Source organism: Lampetra planeri, chromosome 2 (genome assembly GCF_965212315.1).
Source record: "Lampetra planeri chromosome 2, kcLamPlan1.2.h2, whole genome shotgun sequence".
Taxonomy (NCBI): domain Eukaryota; kingdom Metazoa; phylum Chordata; class Hyperoartia; order Petromyzontiformes; family Petromyzontidae; genus Lampetra; species Lampetra planeri.
Genome location: NC_136108.1, coordinates 32,458,195 through 32,477,674, shown reverse-complemented (window position 1 = coordinate 32,477,674; position 19,480 = coordinate 32,458,195). Strand labels below are relative to the sequence as shown.

Here is a 19,480-nt window from a genome sequence, read left to right as displayed (position 1 = left end):
TTAAATTGTGCATGGGGCTATTTATTTATTTTTTTAAACAAGCTCACTACCAATGAGCTTTATCAACCATTAAATTGCCGTCCACCCCACATAAAAGCCTGGAAATTAACAGCTAAGCACAAGGCGGGCAAACTCGAAATGCTAATGCAGCGGGTAAAGGGTACCTGTACTGCTGTGCCCAGCCATACAGTAAAAGCAGGTGAGGCCGGCAAGAGCATTCCAGCGTGGCAGCCGCCCATTTGAATTCACGCAACAACAACGGCGAGATAACGAACAGAGCGGCAGCGTGCGAGCCCCAGCCTCCGCCGCCGTCTAGAGCGTGCGCGCCAGTTGACAACGGCAACCGATCCAGGGATTAAATAGCGGTGTTCAAGATTAATAAGAACGTCTATTGCACTGCCAATTGATTCGGCAGCCGAGCGCAGCGCGTGACGTGCGTGTCCCGCACGATGGGGGAATCGTATTCAGCGCAACCCGCTGGGGTACAGTGCACCCACGCGGCTCCATTCACCGTTAAGTTATTTAACATCGGGGATACTGACAGACGGCGGTGGTGGCGGCGGTGGCGGCGGCGGCGGCAGCGGGTAACACTGCAAAATCCGGCTATCAGTTACCGCCACACGTCCATCCGAATCGCTGCGGACGTTCGTCATCAATTGTCACGCGCCGCGCCAGCAGCACATGGGAGGTCTGCCCACAGAACACGCGGCGAGGACGCAGAGAGGCCATGTTCTTACACGCCGGACGCAAAAGAGCCCGGCCGCAAACTGGCACGCGGCTCACAAAACAACCGGCGATCTTCCCCCTTCGTCGGCGACGTCGCTGGAAGCGCTGGTCACAACACACAAACCTCATCGCCCCGGAACTTCTGGAGGTATTAATTACTACAAGGGGGGGGGGGGGCCCAAATTTAGGTGGGCCCCCGTCTCCCAGTATAGCCGCACCAGCTGTCCTGGACACGCATGCCGCGCACCGTATACGGCAGACATGGTCCCCCGGAGGCGACGGGCAGCACTATCCATAGCCCCAGCAAGCGAAGGCCACAAGGCATGGCACGGGGCGGCGGCCAGCCATAAACTAGACGGCTTGCCCCGTTCCATTGAGCGAGCCTTCTCAAACGCGTCAGAGGACGTCTCTTCATGGAAGGGGACCGGGCGGCAGTTTTTACTCAGGTGCGTTTATCATGAGCGGAACTATGATGCGTTGGTTTCTAAGCAGCTTATAGTGGGAGGGTGCCAAAAGGAATTTGACCATCGATGGCTGTGAACCACAGAGGCTCACTGATATGAAAGCAGGCCAGTTCAATACATGCTCACCTCCAAAACAACAATGTGCTCGATGCCTACCGGAATTTGCGCAAGATTTATAATATGCATGTGACAATTCATTATCAAGGACGCGACCGATGCAATACATGTAGCACGGACACACACTCCAATGAACAACATCATCCATTTCCCCGACACCATAAATTGGGCTGCTCACAGGAACGGCTGTGGATCAAAGAGATAACTACTGAAAACCGGAGCCATGGCACGATAAGAATGCAACTTAAACGCTGGGCCGGCTTCTTGCACCGAATTAAATTAATCCTCAACCAATTCCCATTACATGCATTGGTCAGGTCACATGGGGTGGTGGGGGGGGAGGAAGCCTGAGCTTGTGCCCATCTCGATGGTGCAGCGAGATTTTGCGATGCATACCAATGTCTTCCTCTCCGAGCGGGGGAGACGCGGACGTGAGCACTGCCAGGCGCACACGGCCGGCGGCGGCTCACCACCGGCGCGCGCGAAACATTCGGTTCGTTTTATTTTCTTTCCCCGCAGCAGCTCCTTAACGACAACGGGCGCTATCACGAGAACCATATGAAACGGCAGCATCAATCAGGGACGCCGCTTGACCGATTAATCACGTCGCTTTTGTCAAAATACCGAAGCAGCGATGAAAATGTCATCGGGGTGAAATACCGTTGCGCTCCTCGGCGGGAATCCGAAGCACAACAATACGAGTCGGCTGCCACGGGTGGTTTGTGAGTGAATGTGAAGGGCAGATTATTAACAAACACACACGCACATAAAACCGTACGCAGTAAAATACGCACTGCCCCCCCACCCCCCCCCCGTAGGTATTTGTAAGTAACTTTGGCTTTATAATCGACGAGCTATGCCGAGAATCGCCGCTGGCGTACAGCCACGTAATTCAAAACACAAAGCCTCGTCGCCGGCAAGTTAAACTTGGGATGCTCTTTGGGTTGGTCAGAATTAGCACGGGTGGGGTTCTGGTGAGCAGCAGAGGGCCATGTGTGTGGTCATGCCATCTGTTGTGCAAACTTTGTGTGCTATGAAGAAGGGACATTGCCCAAAACGTCACCTATTGTATAGTTTCCTCTTAAAGGCTGCTCACCAGTGTCATGGACGAATGTGTTCGTTTTTTTGTTATTGTTGTTTACAAGAGCTGTACAAACAGCTGCCCTGTGGTCACCATCCGGCATGAGAACTCAGGCACGCCGACCTATCATCGGACAATATCAGAGAGACAGCAAGCCCCTGGCAAACGTGCGGCCGGGTGACCCAGAGGTCAGAGCACAGAGCTGGCACCGACGGGGTCCTGGGTTCGAGTCTGGGATTCAAACACCTGCGATCGCGCCAGGTTTTCACGAGTCAAGTGAAGCGAGTTGCCGGTCTCCGCCCCAGGATACCAGAGGTTGTTTGGAGCGCAATGGATCGGTGTCCACATCTCGTACCTCGTCAGAACTCGCCCCGCCCCTCCCTGATCCTCTAATCAACAGACAGAATTGTGCGAGCTCCAACTCTACCAGTCTCCAATCCAAACGATAAATAAGAAACCCGCTTCTTGGTTCTTTCGGTAAAGTCACGTAGAAGGGAAGTAATAAAATAATAAAAATAAAACGTAATAAAATAATTCTCACGACGTTTCGGCCACAACGGAAGCAGCCGTCCCTCAGTTGTGGACGAAACTTCGTGGGAATTATTTTATTATGTTATATTTTTATTATTTTATTACTTCCTTTATATGTGACTTTACCGAAAGAACCAAGAAGATGAATCCCTGCAGTCACAAAAGCTTTAAATCGAAAAGTAACCCGCTTTTTTGCCACTTATTTTGCCTACATTCCAGCTCCTGAGACTTAACAAATATCGGTTTGATTGTTACGCGACGGACACTTTTCTTCTATAAGGTGTACCCTCTTGTGTCGACAGAGGATGACTGGAACAACTTCAAAATAAAGTTCCAAGATTAAACTTTTAAGGCGACACAACCTCCGACGCAAGGATCATGCACTGCTCGCCGCAAATTTCAAGCGAACATTTCTTCATCCGACGACGCCGATGGAAAAACACAACGGACAGTAGCAGCACAGGCCAATAAAAAAAACAGAAGCATGCCCTTCGTCATCTCCGGGGGGACATTCCGTTCCCGCTACTCGCACGGCGGGACCAGGTAACGGGACCGGATCTCTCCGAGAGTTTATTTCTCTCGTCGAAAGCGATTGGAGGCGGGCGGCAGCGAGCGCTCTGCGCGGAGCACGCTCGCCCAGAGGGAGGACTTGGAATAACACGGGAGGCACGGCCTTCACTTTACACATGCCCAAAAGTAGAAGCAAGGGTGCAGCGCAGGGAGAACGTGCGAACAGCGGACCATGCGTGCAAGGTGGGGGTGGGGGGGGGGAACGTAAAACTTCCGAAAATAGAAGAGCAAAACAAATAAGCATGCACACGATCTGGTGCCAATGACTGGACCACAACAATCTCCCAGAACTCTGGCGCTAAGTCAGGCTTGTCGATCCGGCACTTGCTCGCCAGCGGTCAGTCACTCTTCTTCCGCAACCATCATGGTTAGGAAATTCACTCGCCGATTAATCCATCCACGTTGAGGACTCGGTCTGTTAGACTACGGCTTAGTCTCGTCCGTACCATGTTCAACCGCCGCACTGCGGTTTAATACACACACACATCTCTCTCTGCTTCTCCGCTCACACTGCTCGACTCTGAAACTCTAACTCGTATAATCTCTTTTCCCAAACTCTAACAGCTCCGTGCAATTTAAGAAACGTATGAAGTCTCATCAATTAAATCCCCAATATATCTGTTTGTTTTTTGCCGTTTATGGGCCTGTGCTCAAGCAACCGTGATATTAAAAAAAAGTAGCTGCAGACGAAGTAAAATCAGCTTCACACAAGTTTCAAATGTATTTAGTTTAACCAGGTGAGAACTCAAGAGAGGCGAGGATAATGGAATTTGATAGCGAGGTTGGGTCACCAAAATGACACAAAACAAACCAAACAAAACGTATGGACGGTCACGGAGGAAAACATAAATCTGGGGGAAAAAAACAACCGCGTCACGTGAGAAATCGTTGATGAGAAGAAGCGGCGGTGTTTGCTCTGATTGATTGATGCCTCGTGGGAACAAGGGCTATTTTGGCCCAAGATTGGCCCAGGATTGGCCCGGGGAGAGCACCAGAGCCTGGCTCTGTGTCCCAAAGCTCCATAAACCCTCCTTCACCACTTTGCCCCATCCATCTTCCACCTCTTACCCTCGTCAGCCAGGGAGTGGGGATTCAACATTTAGCCCAGTGCTTTCCAACATTAGGCTGAAGGCGCTTAATACATTAGCTCTGTCCGTCCATCCGTAACGGATGATCCGATACAAATGAAACTTTTTAGTATACAGTGGAGTTGCTATTACACACTTAGCCTATTGAAAACAGGCCACACTAATGGATAAAACCAAGGGTTGCCTAAAACTTGGAGAAAAAACCCGAGAAAAAAAGGACGATATTCTTGGGTCTTTCGGTAAAGTCACGCAAGATAGATGAAAAGAAAATTACAAAAATAACAAAAAACTACGACGTTTCGATCGCAACACAAGCAATCGTTATCAGGAGAAAAAAAGGACCATTTGCAAACGCACATTGCACCGAGAGCTGTCGCACTTTAAAATGCAACACTTCAGGAGACAACGCATGTTGGAAAGTTATTACATAATCCTTGAGCGCGCATGGCATGGCACGGTGGCGCAGTGATTAGGAGGCACTTCGTTACGAAACATGCTGACCTGGGCTCGATTCCCGGCCATGGCTAGCATCAGTATCGAGCAATATCTGAACCAGTCCTGACCCTCAAATCTCCCAACTCTCACATACAGCAATGGATTGACAGAGGTGTGCACAAATAAAGCAGGTACTTATTAGCTCAGACGAATTTTACCTATTGTAGTTTAAATCATTTACCTCCGTGGGTTTTTTAAACTAACACAGCCGGGAGGTTAAACTAAGCGAGTGATGTCATGCCACGCGTGTCTCTCTTCCACAGTGACCCCCGCGTCGCCGCCAACGATTCCAGGGTGCGCCAGCCTCCGACCAAGCATCTGGCTCGGTTTCGGAAGGGGGTCTCTGGGGGTGGGCCTCACAATCTTGGGGTGGCGACATGGGCGAGCTGTAAGCACCGCTCTGCTGCCTGTTGCAGAAGTTCACCCTGGCCCACAAATATCAACAATATTTGAATTAAAAAAAACGAGTTGGCAACGTATGCCGCTGTCACAGTGCAAATTTGCCAAATTTGAAATTAACCCGCAAATTACCTACGTGGGTAAAAGCTACATAGAAACATCACCGCTACCACAAAATCCCGATCGCCGGCATATATATGTATGTTGAACTTCTTTCGCACCGTATGTAGCCAACCATGCCAATCGGAGGTGCGGCAAAACCTTAACAATGGCACGAATACTAAACGCAGAAATTATTCCATGATGATTTTATTTGTGGTCTGGGAGGGAGATGGGTTCAGCTGGGCCAAGCTGCTGTGGGGGTAATGGGCTCTTGGGCACAGCCCAGGTCCACCACTGATGCACGGCTCTGCCATTCAGAAACCTTGACCACGTGAGATGTTTTTGAATTGTTTTGTTCGCGTGTTTTTTGTTGTTGTTGTTGCTATAAGCAGGTCCACATCGAAAATGAACATCTCTTGCCCAATGGGTTTTTACCTGTGGCAAAATAAACCTTCACCCAAAACCACAACAAAGCATGGCATTCACGTGTGTTCAACTTTTGTTCGTGGAGTCAAAGACCGATTTCCATTGAATTCACATGACTTACTGTGTAGTCGGCAACTCGGGCACTATAACTCATTCTGGACCATGTTGACAGACACGACGAACTTATGCTCTGCCCATCTAGAGTCTTTACCAGCCATCTATGCAGTGCCCGCCCCACAGAAGAACATCCCGGTTTCAATTTACCCCACAAAACAATCGCCTGGACTGAACTGCATCCGAACGCCGCGTGGCAGATACGGCTATCTCCGACACGGATAGAAAAATAAGAATAGCCCGGAGTGTGAATGCGGTCACCAATCTCAAAGCGTGGACCCACATAGCTTCGATCATTCACTGGTGCCGTTTCTGGATGTTCACCATGTGGCTACTCCTGAAGCCGCTCACTGGTTCGCTCGCCAACCTCCACATGAACGCATAAATAATGCTGATGAACGCCCCGCCACCCTACCAAAAAGCGGCTGTTGAACAGATTCGTTGGGGACTCCCAAAATCTATTTGAGACGAGATTGAACAAATTATTCTGGTGACACTGCATTGGCAGTGCTGCACGAGCACATGCAAATAGCACTGTGGCCTCGAAAAGAAAAAAACTAAATAAAAGGAGACATTTCGAGCAATTGCCCATATCGTCACAGCACATAGAGACACCTGCAAGGTAGGGTGATTTAACCAAGAGAGCCATTATCTAAGCACAAGTGGAACAATCTAACACAATTCAAATCCGCAGTTACTCGCACAAATTACGGATGATGTGGAAAGTATAAAAATATATATACTGTCCCGCAAGTATAAATGTACACGTGGGGGAGTGTCTGAAGGTTTCAAGGGCACTTGGGTCTCTTTATTTTGTCAAGGGCCAACCCCTCGGGCTGCAAGAACCTGCTGTGTGGGAGCAGCTGACAAGCATCCTGTGCAGCCTCTTGAGTGGCTCAGGACGCGCGAAAAATCACGCTTTCAGCTTCGTGTTGAAAAGCCACGCGTTCACCCGAGTTTTTATCTTTAAAAAAAAAACATTCACAAACGGTTAACCCTTTCCCGTTCCGAGACGACTGCAAGTTTGCAGGGCGGGTGTCCCGTTTCACCGCTGAATCTCGGGTACGCGCAAGCGGATTGGCGTTAATTTTATTCAGAGGCGCAGCGCCGCTGTTTTTAAAGACATTGTACTCACCACAGATAACTGTCGTGACACGCCGATTGGCATACACGTACGTCGTAGGAACAGAATCTGAAGAAAAACTGATGACGGACGCGTACGTCATCGGAGTGCGAAAGGGTTAAGAAGTTCCTCCACCCACGTCGACAGGTGCTTTGCCGCTGGAAAGCGAGCACATGAAACGGTGTGAATAATCCAGATTAGAATGTGTCTAGCAGTCCTGGACGGCTCACCTGAATATAGGTGTGCAGCCTACCCTGTCGAATGGGCGACAGGGAAAATCTTATGCGCTTGGCGACTGGAACGCGATCACACGACAAGGCATAAATAATCCAAGCGTTCCCGCTCTGCTCGAGTTGCGCAGGGAGGACACGGACTGTTCCTGTGATGTTCACTCATCGATTTCTTATCCACACTGTGCTCAACCACCAACACTGCAAAATGAAATAAAATATCCGGCGATTGCCTGCTGCTGCTGTGTCGGCAGTGGTGCACAAGCACAGGTAACAACAACAAAAACTCAACACAAATGTAAATACGACTGCATTTAAAAGAAAAAAATATATAATTGGTGACATTTCAGGAAAAGGCCTTTCTTTATAGCACATAAAGAGAGAGGCCAGACAGATAGAGGACTTGCACCACACCACTGGTCACACCACTTTTCTTTCTGCTTCTTCCATCGCACTGCTCCACTTGGGAATCCCCTCGCCCATCGTCTTTCCTCCGCCAGCTCTTATAATAAATAATAATAACCTTGCACCAATTCAAGAAACGTGACAATGCTTATCAGTTAAAACTGTGAGAGTCCTGTTCGGCCACTCGACGTTTGAGGGCCTTCGGGCCCATGCTCAGTAATCGTGTTTAAAAATAAGTATTATAAAGTATTGTCTACGTGGAAATAACACATGGCTACAAACCAAGAGGTACGACACAGTTCCTGTGTAAAACACGTGTTCGCCTTATAAGCCCGTTTTCATTTCGTAGGGTAGGGTAAGCAACTTGGAAGATGTTAACAGATTGTGGCAAGAATGTATTGCAGATGCAAATCAGAAACGGGAGGTTGCGGCGGTGGGTGAGGCACGTGTAGGAGGATCGGAGCGGGGCAGGTTCACGGAGACGGGCAACACAAAGTGGCACTCAAAGAGGTCAGCGAACGACGCGAAGACCGAAAGCCAGAGATGGTGTGGGATGCCATCCGAGTGGTTCGTGTGAAAGAAGAGAGTCAACTTTGCATCGACTCCAGGAGTCCAGCAGGAGGAAGCGAAGTGGATGCTGTGTTGACATCCGCAGTATTGGTCATGCCGAATTCTTTACGTTGTCCCGCACCGATTCCTAGGTTACGTGTTAATTCTACACGGCGGTTTAGTTGCAACACATGGACACGTTGAACAAGTCAAGTCTCCCCACCCTGCTGAGGACTATTTGACCTGCTTTCACCACGCTGCTCAATGCGGTTGGGTCAAGGCAGGGAGCATAGACATTGATGCATGGTACAGTACAACGATGGATTTCGCTGCAATGAAAATTGTCCCCCGACATATACTGTATTAGCGAGTTGATAAGACGGACTTTTTCCCCCCCCTGCATTTTAAAGCATAAGTTGGGAGTGTGTCCGTGTGACCAGATGAGATTGGGGAGATGGAGTGTGCCCGTTAGCGCATTTCGCTATGCGGCCCGAGTTTGAGTCACGCTCACTGTCAACATCGGTGACGAATATCTGAACCGATGTTGGGCCTCCCCGAGTCTTAAACGAGTACCTGCTACAGTGTGTAAACATCACCACTGGGGAGACAAAGGTGGCCGGATGTGGCGCTGGCCACCCACTCCCTCGTGCGCAGCACTCGCCCAAACAGCCTCTTAACGCCTATAATATGAAAGACCTTTGCCTTTGTGACCACAAACGTATAACTTTATTGACACAGAGCACCAGTTTGGGATGCATCACACTTTGCGGAGTATCTTATGATCCGGAGGAAGACCGTAACACACGATATATATTATATAATCTAGATAACTTTTTTTTTTATCGGGACAAAGAGACCAGAAAAACTCCATTCCTAAATCCAAAACATTATCTCGTCAGCGTTTCATCATATGAAACCAACAGAAGTAGAAAACTAGGCACAAGGCACAAGACACGTACTCCAGCGAGAGACGGAGTTACGATCGGCAATCAAGAGGTTCCCATGAGAATAACGTACAACACCGGCGTGTGCGCGTCGTGTGCGGGGACGTTAGCGCAGTGGCTGGAGCATCGCCCTACAAACCCGGCGAGCCGAGTTCGACTGCCGCTCACGGCCAACATTGGTGACGAATGTCGAAACCAGTCCTGGGCCTCCCCTAGGTCATCTCAGCCTTAAATGTGTAACTGGTGCGGTGTGTGAAAATCAGCACTGGGGAGACAAAGGCAGCCAGGTGTGGTGCTGACAACCCAACCCCTCATGTGGTGTACTGGTCTTAATAGGTGCTCGCTAACTGCACCTGTCCTAACAGTCTGGTGAAGGCTATATGGGGGATCTTAGACTTTGTCTGTGGGTGGGGGTGTGTTTAGAAAAAGATTAACCCCTTCCACATATTAACCTTATCGCGGTACCCCGGGGTACCATAGTGCCCCGGTTCTCGCATAATGATCCGTGATGCAGTCACTTTTAGTCTGTTGATGGTCGGCGACGCGGCCATCGACTCATCTCGACGAGCTGTACTCACGATGCACCACTACGGTGCGTGCCGCGAGCGTTCAGGGTTTCGGCGCAATCGTCCTCGCTGCGTTTCGACATCGCGGAGTAGCACCGATGTCGGATTGATTGGTACCCCAGTCGCGGAGTGAAGTACACCCCTGGAAGAAAGTATCCCAGAAATAGAATATTGAATTGCCTCGGCCATTTTGTATCATTTGGTACCCCGGGGTACCGCCATAAGGATCATATGTGGTTTAGAGAAGATATTTTATTATTATAGTACCGTATTATGAATTTGTACTCTGCATTTCATGAATGGCCAGCGGGCAAAGACAAACGGTGGAGTTGCAGCCGACGGACGAAACATGGCTGAGTGTACGTGACCCCTGCGGAGATGGAGCGATTAAATCAGCTCTTGTACAGGTGCTGGAGGGCTTACGACATTGCACAACCATGAGAGATGGAAAAAGCTTGGGAAGGCCTTTATCCAGCAGTGGATTTATCATGGCTGATGTTGATAACGTGTATACAAGCCATACAGTAAGGTAGCAGTGTTTTTTAATATAACGGTTATTGAGCACAGTCCCAAAGGTCCAAAAACACAAAGCAGCCAGCAATACACAGAAGGAATTTCGGTTGTAATAGATAACATAAACACATTTCGTGAATTGAGAAAGGTAAGAGCATGGTAAATGAGACGATGGGAGGGAATTCCAAAGTCGAGCAGTGCGAGGGGTAGCAGCAGCTAAAGAAATGTTGTAACCTGCAGTGTGGTGAATGAGTGGGTGAGTGCGTGTTATGGTGACCTGCAGCGTGGCGAGTTCAAGGGTGAGTGAGTATTCCTGTGACCAGCTGTGTGCTGTGGTGGGCGAGTGTTTGGTGACCTGCGGTGTGGCGGAGTGCCTGCGTGTTATTGTAACCGGCGCTGTGGCAAGTAAGTGGGCGAGCGAGTGTTACTGTGACCAGCAGCGGAGCGGTTGAACAGTGTGGACGAGACAAAACAGTCAGTCTGTTCAACCGAGTGGAGGAATCGATGAGTAAAAAAAGTTCACAGGAACAGTCTGTGTCCTCCCTGCTCAAGCAGAGCAGAGCGGGAACGCTTGCATTATTTATGTCGCCTCGTGTTCTCACGTTCCAGCGGCCAAACATATAAGATTCTCACTGTTGCCCGTTCGACAGGGTAGGCTGCACATCTGCGTCCAGGTGACCTGTACAGGTCTGCCAGACACATGCTAATCTGACATATGAATGAATGTAAAAGTGCACTTATCATCATCATCATCGTCAGGCACGATCGAACCACTGCTGGTTGAAGGCCCCTTCAAGCCACCACCATCTCTGTAACAATCCATCCAGCACCCGATGTAAAATCGCTGTCTCCACAGTGCGCGTCCTCATTAGGGACGTGTTCCTCTCGTATGGCTGCCACTCTGTCCTCAGTCTCAACCACCAGCCATCATCCCAACAGGCAACGAGTCCACTTACTTTCCTGAATGGTCAACAAGGTGTCTGTTAACTTGCTTAGGTTTCCTAATCCGTGTGTTCCTTTATACTGACAAACTATATTTCATTAAGCTGATGCTTCCATGATTTGGCAAGAATATTTTTTGCTAAACTTATACATGTAAAAAATAAATCAATTTGTTAATATGTTGCGATTACATTTAATAACTTTTTTTTTTAATGCAACAAAGTCTGTCTCCCGTTGCTCACCACCTCAACTTTCCCAGTGACTGACATTGACACACGTGACCTGTCAGATAAAAAACTAAATATACTAATCAAGTTAATCCACATTTTTACGTACAAAACCACGGTGAAAATACCCAAACAAAGGTTTATTCGACCTAGGTCAGAGGTTATACGTTGGACACAAAACTCATCACGAATGCCGTACATCCTAGGTTCCTTCCGAGCAGAATGAGCACCGACTCAACTTTGTACGGGCAAAAAATGACTCAAGTTAGTGCCGTGGCAGCAAACTGACCTGCAGCGAAAAAAAAGCAACGTGTGCTACTGCATTGGCAGAGGTGCACAAGCCCGCGGAGCAAAAAAAAGTCAACACAACCACCATCAATAACACCGCCTTAATGAGAGAAATATATATAATAGGTGACGCTTTAGGCAAATTTGTCTTACTCATTGCAGTGAGAGATCAAAAAGGGTTATGGCCTGAAATGTCACCTTACTTATATTTATTTTTTGCCATTGCTGGCAGTCGGTTTATTGACGAATGTTTTTTCAGTATTTTTTAGACTCGCAGGCAAACAAATACGCTTCTCACAATGTGAGCAACAGGACATGTGACAAGTGACCCAGTGACACGAACAATGAATGGGGTCGAGGTTTAAATCAGCGTACAGTGGCCCTGCCTGTGAATTTGTGAATGGACATCGACCAGCACCTCCCTCTCTGCCCCTCTCCCCTGGCAATAAGCCAGACAGGTGTTTGCATTTTACCTACGGGGTTTAGTGAATTATTCATGCCGTATTGACTGCTGCTGTGACCTTGCTCCCTCTAACTTCAACAAAAGCCAAAGGGACAGTGTCTGGGTGGGAAAAAACAACAACAACCACAACAACCACAACTCGTAACTGGCATACCACAAGCATCCGTGAAGTGCAGATATTAGAGACAGAACGAGGAGGCACCCAGCCACCCATCAATTAGAGTGACAAAACCAAAAACCTGAAACACAATTGTCAACAACACTGCCCCTAAAAGGAAATATATATATATATAATAGGCAGCGTTTTAGGTAATGGCTCTTGTTGATGTCTCGGCTATAAAGGAGGCCTATTTCCCCGAAACGGTCCCCCAATTATATATTTTTAATTTTAGGGGAGTGTTATTGATGAATGCGTTGAGTTGTTGTGCGTGTGCACCACTGCAGACGCAGTATCGCCAAATAACGAATAGATAAGAGTAACATCGGTTTTTAAATCATGATACACGCAATCAAATTACGTGAGTGTAAGAATGAAAGTTTTTAACTCACGTATATTGTCTTATTCGTGGGGCGGGGGCAGAGCGGTTCAAGCGCTGCGCTTCGAACGTACCGATTCCTGGTCTCGGCGAGCATAAGTGGCGAGTGGTCATTCTGACCCAGTCTGGGACCTCCCCCATTGGCGGAGTTTGGGGGTGGGGCACGGGTGGCCAAAGCCATCCCACCGCAAACTGGACACCTTGAATAATTTTCAATTAAGATTAAAAATGCAATAACATGCACCGGCAATTCCTAATGTGAGGGACAGAGCAAAGCCCTGCACCACCACCCTACCCCCCCAAATATAGGAGTCAAACTCCACCTATGGCCTCCCCCCACTTTCAACAAACCAGATACCATCGGCCCGAAGTGTTCCCGAAAACCCGTGTCACCGTCGTGCCACGGGAGAGGCTTTCCACCAGCAACAGACTGGCCAAGGCGTTTCAATCACCAATGTTACAGAGACTCGTCGGCATGCGCTACGCTGCTCGGGCGGGTTTGACGTGACCCCCCCCACCCCGCCGCAGCCGCTGGAGGCACTGCAAATTTACCCGAATCGTGATTATTCATCGAATGTCCCGGGGGGGCGGCGGGGGGGCTAAACGGGGTTGTGAATCGCTGCATCCCGCGCGCTCATAAACAGAGGCTTTGGCATTAATATTCTTATGTTTTTTCGGTAAAGTCACGTAGGTAAAACAAATTAAAATTTATAAAAGTAAAATAAAAATGAAATAAAAGTAAAAATCACGACGTTTATTTTTCTTTTATTTTTTCTTTTATTTAAATTTAACTTTTATTAATAAATAAAAAAATACCTACGTGACTTTACGGAAAAACCCCTAAGAATATGAATCCTTGCAGTCACGAAAGCTTCAAATCAAGAGGCTTTGGCAGTTTTCATGTATGTCATCAGCATCACAAAATAACAATTTTTTGCTGCTTCAAATAGCCACGGAGTCGTAACGGAGGAAGGAATTTCCAAAACAAATAAGGGTGAAATTCCACCGGCAGGCTGGCGCGAAAACTGCCAATTTATACAAAATGCGGCGGCTTGGCAAACTCGCAAAAATCTGTCAGCTCAACAAAGCCGTTGCCAGGTTGATTTGGAAATACAGTAAGTGCCACATATCCGGCTTGCCGTGGTCTTGAGGTGCAGGGGGGGGGGTATGTGAAAAGGACAGATATTGTGAGCATCGATAGACAATGACAGCACCACAAAGCGTGCACAAACAGATGACTGGACACAACTAACGTGCAAGCCGCTTTAAGTCGTGGGAACATGCTACACAAGTAAGCGAATGTACACAGGATAAACAATACGTTGCTCGATATGAAAAGGTTCGAATTGGGAGCATCTGTATGAAATCCATTATACCTAAAACATCGTCAGTCATGGTCAATCCGCTGCTGGATGAAGAACTCCCCAAGTCGCCTCCATCTCTCACGGTCCCCCGCCTAGCACCTCCACACACGAGCACATTTCATTGGAACGTGTAGGAAAAATAAAAAATTAACCTGTAAAAACAAAGTTTTTCACTATAAATCCTTTATATGCGTGGCATCGGTTTTATTTTATTATTCATTTGTTTTTCTTGAGTAAGAGTTTCATTTTTATGACATTGGTATTTTAAATTAAATATTATTATTTTTTTTCCTAAAAAGTGGAACATTTTGGAATTTTTTTTCACGAAAATAAATTGTCACGCACAACGAGTCTGTGTGCAAAATGTCAGCTCGATTGGATCACGGGAAGTGGGTTAAAAAACGACCGAAAGATTTCCACGGTCGTAAGCGCGCAAGCAAGCAAGCGAACTTAATATAAAGGATTTAAAAAGTGTCAACTCTTACGCAACTAGGTGCCCGTATCGTGAACTTAATCATCACCACCAGCCAACACCAAACTACTGCCGGGTGAAGGCCAGAGGTCGCAACCGGGTACCCGATACCCGTACTCTACCCGATACCCGGCGACCCGTACCCGGCCGGGTACGGGTACCCGTTTGCGACCCTGGTGCGGCCGGGTACGGGTACGGGTAGGCCGTGAGTCACTGGTGAGTAACCGTTTGTCACTCATTTCGGGTAGGGTACGGGTAGGGGTAGGGAACGGGAACCCATACCCGGCCAGGTACGGGTACCCATTTGCGACCCTGGTGCGGCCGGGTACGGGTACGGGTAAGGAATCAAAACCCGTTTGCGACCTCTGGTGAAGGCCCTTCCCTAAACCTCTGCAACTCTCACAATCCCGAGACCTGCCCACGAGCTGAACTCATTGCTCCATCTCTCCTCGGTCGACGTTCCTCTCTACCGGTGCGTTCCATCCCCCTCCGGTTGGCCACTCTGTTGACAGTCTTAACCACCGGGCACTATCCCCTGACAGTGGCAAGTCCTGCCCAATCCCACCTGCCGGCCTGAACAGTGAACGTAACGTCTTTAACCCGCCGCCGCCATCCCTCACAATCCCGCGGCGCGACAAACTAGGGCGGCTCGACAAGTCGATATCAATCAATGAATCGATGTGCAGTTAACGCCTCCAAGAGCAAATTACCACCGCCGACTCACACCGCGCAGTTATCTCCTCCTCGTTTGACGACCTCAAGCTCACACGAGCTGGCACGCCGTCCGCGGGGGAGGTGCGGGGGGGCGCACACAAACGCCCTCTCATTATGCGCGAGTTTGTCGTAAAGCAGAAAAGCAAACTCGCGTCCTCTCCACGGGTCCCCTCCAGACACAATGACCTCCAGTGCCGCAAGGAGACCGCCACAACAGCCCCTGGGCACGGCCCCCTCCGTCTAACAGCGGCACCAACAACGCTTGCCAACGCAAACCAAAGTCACGGGTGCACGCGCTGCGTTTCACTCGTTCAGTAACAACGGCACCGCACATCCGACCGTCACGTATTCAAACTCGAACAATAAAGCGTCCGCACCACCCGGTGTGGTAGCATTTGAGTGCGGTGTCGCTATTACCCGCAGCCCGCCTTACACCCGCACTCCGAAGTTACTTACTGATCCTCGCTCAAGTTTCGTCAGTTTGATTCTGGCTGTGGCGAGAAGTGCAGGGTGCTCCCCAACTCAAACTGAACAGAGTCTTAAGTGTGAGCGCAACAGCCGGCGGAGAAAAACAAGCCGAACACAAACCCATGGCTACGGCAAACATGGGTCCACCGGTTGGCAAGCGAGCGAGGAGACCCGCGCAGTTCGTAGTGTTTGGACAGAGGTGTCTCATCAAAACAAACACGAGAGCGGCAGTGTCACATCAGCCTGCCACAGCATCGACGACGCCAGATGTCGGAGGCACTCCGTGACGCTCAAGAGCTCAAAAGTGCGCAGGGAGGGGAACGCTTCGAATTACAATGAGTGACAGAAAGAAGAACACTGGGATCTGAGAACATATCCAAGGTTAAATGTTTCGGGCCATTTAGAAAAGTGGGCTCAGGCAGGACACACGTCGCTGGGAAGGATGATGGCCGGCAGTCGAGACTCGCACTGGAGTGGAAGCCAGCGTGAATGCGCCTGATAGCACGTTTATCGAGGAGACAGAAGAGAGAGACAGTGGCTGACAGAGACACTGGATGACAGAGATGTTATCTCCCTCGCCTGGTATGCAGGGGCCATGGGTTCGGTCCAGATCCTGACGCCTGCTGTATATTTGTAGTTTGCGTGTTTCTCTCTCCCATGGTGATTTTTCTCCTTGTCCTCCGGTTTTGCCCCTCCACATTAAAGAAACATGCTTTTAGATTGATAATTGCTTTTAGATTGTTTTTGGGGGGGCTGCTAATATAAACCCCCCTACATGGATACGAGCCACTTCCATGAGCTGTCATTTGTGGCCAGGTCGCCTCCGAAAAAAATGAATAGTTTATCTTTTGCCGTGACATTTGACGACAGTGACACACGGGTGACAGAGACAACTCCATGCCAGGGACGATGGGTGAGAGGGCCCCATAGGTTCAACGCCCAACCCCGGCGCACACAATAAAATACACAGCTCACTCACTCACTCATCACGCGTGTCAATGGCTCATGTTGCTCGGTCGCTGCTGTAGAGAGGCCCAGGGCATGAGGAATGCGTCACGGGGGTCTCAGGGCTCGAGTTGGGCGGCGTGGGGGAGGCTCTCGGAGACTGGGCTAAGGAGTCTCAGAGGAGGGGAGAGGGGGGACAAGGGACTAAGTTAGGGGGTTCAGGGACTGGGTTAGGGGGGCTCGGTGAAGGGGTTAAGGAGGTTCAGGGACTGGGTTAGGGGGTCTCGGTGAAGGGGTTACGGGGGTTCAGGGACTGGGTTAGGGGGTCTTGGTGAAGGGGTTAAGGGGGGTTCAGGGACTGGGTTAGGGGGTCTCGGTGAAGTGGTTAAGGGGGTTCAGGGACTGGGTTAGGGGGTCTTGGTGAAGGGGTTTAAGGGGGTTCAGGGACGGGGTTAGGGGGTCTTGGTGAAGGGGGTTAAGGGGGGTTCAGGGACTGGGTTAGGGGGTCTTGGTGAAGAGGTTAAGGGGGGTTCAGGGACTGGGTTAGGGGGTCTCGGTGAAGGGGTTTAGCGGGTTCAGGGACTGGGTTAGGGGGTCTTGGTGAAGGGGTTAAGGGGGGTTCAGTGACTGGGTTAGGGGGTCTTGGTGAAGTGGTTAAGGGGGTTCAGGGACTGGGTTAGGGGGTCTTGGTGAAGGGGGTTAAGGGGGTTCAGGGACGGGGTTAGGGGGTCTTGGTGAAGGGGGTTAAGGGGGGTTCAGGGACTGGGTTAGGGGGTCTTGGTGAAGGGGGTTAAGGGGGGTTCAGGGACTGGGTTATGGGGTCTTGGTGAAGCGGTTTAGGGGGTTCAGTGACTGGGTTAGGGGGTCTTGGTGAAGGGGTTAAGGGGGTTCAGGGACTGGGTTAGGGGGTCTTGGTAAAGGGGTTAAGGGGGTTCAGGGACTGGGTTAGGGGGTCTTGGTGAAGGGGTTAAGGGGGGTTCAGGGACTGGGTTAGGGGGTCTTGGTGAAGGGGTTCAGGGACTGGGTTAGGGGGTCTTGGTGAAGGGGTTAGAGGGGCTCGGTGAAGGGGGTTTAGGGGGTTCAGGGACGGGGTTATGGGGTCTTGGTGAAGGGGATTTAGGGGGTTCAGGGACTAGGTTAGGGGGTCTTGGTGAAGGGGGTTTAGGGGGTTCAGGGACTGAGTTAGGGGGTCTCGGTGAAGGGGGTTTAGGGGACTGGGTTAGGGGGTCTTGGTGAAGGGGGTTCAGGGACTGGGTTAGGGGGTCTTGGTGAAGGGGGTTTAGGGGGTTCAGGGACTGGGTTAGGGGGTCTTGGTGAAGGGGCTCAGGGACTGAGTTAGGGGGTCTTGGTGAAGGGGGTTTAGGGGGTTCAGGGACGGGGTTAGGGGGTCTTGGTGAAGGGGTTAAGGGGACTGGGTTAGGGGGGAGTTCAGGGACGGGGTTAGGGGGTCTTGGTGAAGGGGTTTAGGGGGTTCAGGGACTGGGTTAGGGGGGTCTTGGTGAAGGGGTTCAGGGACTGGGTTAGGGGGTCTTGGTGAAGGGGGTTAAGGGGGTTCAGAGACTGGGTTAGGGGGTCTTGGTGAAGGGGTTAAGGGGACTGGGTTAGGGGGTTTCGGGGAAGGGGTTAATGGGGCTCAGGGACTGGGTTAGGGGGTCTTGGTGAAGGGGTTCAGGGACTGGGTTAGGGGGTCTTGGTGAAGGGGGTTAAGGGGGTTCAGAGACTGGGTTAGGGGGTCTTGGTGAAGGGGTTAATGGGACTGGGTTAGGGGGTTTCGGGGAAGGGGTTAATGGGGCTCAGGGACTGGGTTAGGGGGTCTTGGTGAAGGGGTTCAGGGCCTGGGTTAGGGGGTCTTGGTGAAGGGGTTAGGGGGGTCTTGGTGAAGGGTTTTAGGGGGTTCAGGGACTGGGTTAGGGGGTCTTGGTAAAGGGGGTTAGGGGGTCTGCTCACCGTGTAGTCGCAGGGTCCTGGGCTTGAGAATCTGGGCCGAGGTCTCCTCGCTGGGCCGGGGTCCGGGGTTGGTGACCGGCGTCTGCCGCGTGAGTCTCTCTCCCTCCCCCCTGGCCTCTCTCCCTCACGCGTCTCTCCTCCTGTGCTTGTCCACCCTCTTCTATTTCACCTCTCGCCTTGTCCGTCTGCCGCTCTCGCGTTTCTCCTCCCCTCCGCTCTCTCTCCCTTTTACCTCTCCCCTCCGCTCTCCCCCTTTTGATTTCCCAGCGCGGATAGGCACGGCCCGTGCCCCCCCCCCCCGCCCGCCCCCCCCCGTCCTGGCCCCCACCCCCACTCGCTCGCGGTGACTCGTGACGGCGAAGCTCAGCCAATCGCAGGCCGAGTTACGGCGCGTCGCGCGCTTGCTTCAGCCAATCGCGTTACGGGAAACGGATTAAGGGGATGGGGGGGTGGGGCGTGAGGGGCGTGAGAGAGGCGGGCGGTCGCGGTTGGAATTCCAGAGGTCGTCCTGGTTAATGATGCGATGTTGTAAGTTGATGGATTGGATGTTTTTGTTTGCATTTGTGTTTAGCTGGTAAGGAAAAAAGTAAATGCAACCTTAAGCTGATTTACAACAATGACCCACGGAGGGCCTTGCTGATAAAATAAAAGCAAGTGACAGCGAATGAAGC

At 50.5% G+C, this 19,480-nt stretch overlaps 1 protein-coding gene across 6 annotated transcripts in view; it reads right to left on the bottom strand.

Moving 5' to 3' along the window:
* The window catches only part of LOC144732061 (dystrobrevin beta-like), a 66,901-nt gene extending 47,840 nt beyond the window's left edge, over nucleotides 1-19,061 (bottom strand). For 5 of the 6 annotated variants that reach the window (XM_078613298.1, XM_078613307.1, XM_078613316.1 and 2 more), the window contains exon 1: nucleotides 18,810-19,060. The gene's annotated coding sequence lies outside the window, so the exon portion shown is untranslated. Of the gene's footprint in view, nucleotides 1-18,809 lie in introns of all 6 variants that reach the window. The other variant, XM_078613326.1, reaches the window with a different exon arrangement.
* Between the last annotated feature and the right edge of the window lie 419 nt (nucleotides 19,062-19,480).